This window comes from Schistocerca gregaria, chromosome 3 (assembly GCF_023897955.1).
Source record: "Schistocerca gregaria isolate iqSchGreg1 chromosome 3, iqSchGreg1.2, whole genome shotgun sequence".
Taxonomy (NCBI): Eukaryota; Metazoa; Arthropoda; class Insecta; order Orthoptera; family Acrididae; genus Schistocerca; species Schistocerca gregaria.
In genome coordinates, this window is record NC_064922.1 from 27,331,013 (window position 1) to 27,333,016 (window position 2,004).

Here is a 2,004-nt window from a genome sequence, read left to right on the forward strand (position 1 = left end):
TGTATGTAGCACCATTAGTCTTCGGGGGGGCGGGCGTAGCTCAGATAGTAGAGCGCTCGCTTAGAATGCGAGAGGTACTGGGATCAATACCCAGTGCCTCCAGAATTTTTAACACACCTACATGCGCACCTTGCCATGCAAGTGGAATAATTCTCAGCCTGCAGATGTGTCTAGGAAGATACAAGCGAATAATTAGCATCCACAATTGGCAAGTGTGCTGTTATTAGTGCGCGGGAAACACCCTCCTCCCACGCCTACACTTTATTTAGAAACAGTACAAGTGTTCCCGTAAGATTCTCAAGCCTATGTCGGAAAGATCTGCCTTGGGCCGAGTTCACGTAAATCCCACTGCACATTCCTATTCTTTGCGTGCAGTCGGCTGCTACTTGTGTTGCTAGTTGTGACTGCAGATAACGGATGCTGTAGCAATCAATTCATGGAGTGAGTTGTATGTTTTGCGATAGTCTGTCTCTGACAAGCAAGCACAGGTAACATAGGTGCGAACAAAGGAAGCTAGCAGACCCTCGCAGCCTGCAGACACCGAGCACCCACACTAGGAGGGCTGCCTAAGCCGTAGGCGAAATGTGCTCATTCGCTTTGGCGCGACGTCGAAGTATAAATAATGCTGTCACTAGCGTGAGCGTTGCGTGAGCGTCGTGAAAAGTCGGAAAAGTCGGCTGCTTGGGTGAGTGCCAAGTTTTTGGAGCGTTTTGTAGTATGCGCAGTGCAATGGAGACGCGGAAACTTGTTGTGGCCCAGTGTTTTGCAGTTGGACGACAAGATTAGTACACAGTAGTAAAGAGCGAGGCACTGAGTTGGCATGAATAATGGAGTGCACAATGGGGCTCGAGATGTGTTTGTTACCTCAGGTGCTGTATGATTGTCGACAAGGAGTGAAAACGGAGCAATTTGTGACGTCTCTTTCAATTTATGACATTAAAACAGACGGCATTTGCATTTGTAATACCAGAGCATCGAAACTACTTGGAACTTTTGTGTATATGAACGTGTCCGCGCCTTTGTACTCTGCTCTCTTCACCGCTACAAACCAACCAACCATCGTGTCCGTGCGCATCAGAGCCACAAAGAATGGGGAATAGCGCAGTTTGGTCGTGCATGTGGCGTAGCTCAGTTGGTAGAGCGTTCGCTTCGCATGTGAAAGGTGCAGGGTTCAAGCCGCGGCGCCTCCATTTTTTGTGGTCAGTGCATGGTAAGTGTTGGTCGCGGCGAACCTAAAGGCACGCAAGATGTTGCAAAGCCAGCGTCACAGACTGATATAATGTATACTGACGTAAGGAGAGCAAGATGTAAGTGAGGGGACCGGCTGTTATCGAGGTGTCATCGAGTGCAGATCGGTCTTAGGTATCACGGCTTAACCTCATTGAAGTCTAGAGGGTGGACAACACGTTGGTCTTACTCAGAGCGGTGTCCGAACTCTATTTTCGACGTTGTACGTGCCACTTTCATTGTGGCCAACTACGATTCGATACAGAATGCACGAAACCTGAAAGACACCCTAACGGATACATAGAGAGTAGTGTTTGTCTGCTGAATAATGGGAGTGCCAGTGTCTGTGTCGTCTATATGGCTGTATGTAGCACCATTAGTCTTCGGGGAGGCGGGCGTAGCTCAGATGGTAGAGCGCTCGCTTAGTATGCGAGAGGTACTGGGATCAATACCCAATGCCTCCAGAATTTTTAACACACCTACATGCGCACCTTGCCATGCAAGTGGAATAATTCTCAGCCTGCAGATGTGTCTAGGAACATACAAGCGAATGATTAGCATCCACAATTGGCAAGCGTGCTGTTATTAGTGCGCGGGAAGCACCCTCCTCCCACGCCTACACTTTGTTTAGAAACAGTACAAGTGTTCCCGTAAGATTCTCAAGCCTATGTCTAAAATATCTGCCTTGCGCCGAGTTCACGTAAATCCCACTGCACATTCCTATTCTTTGCGTGCAGTCGGCTGCTACTGGTGTTGCTAGTTGTGACTGCTGATAAC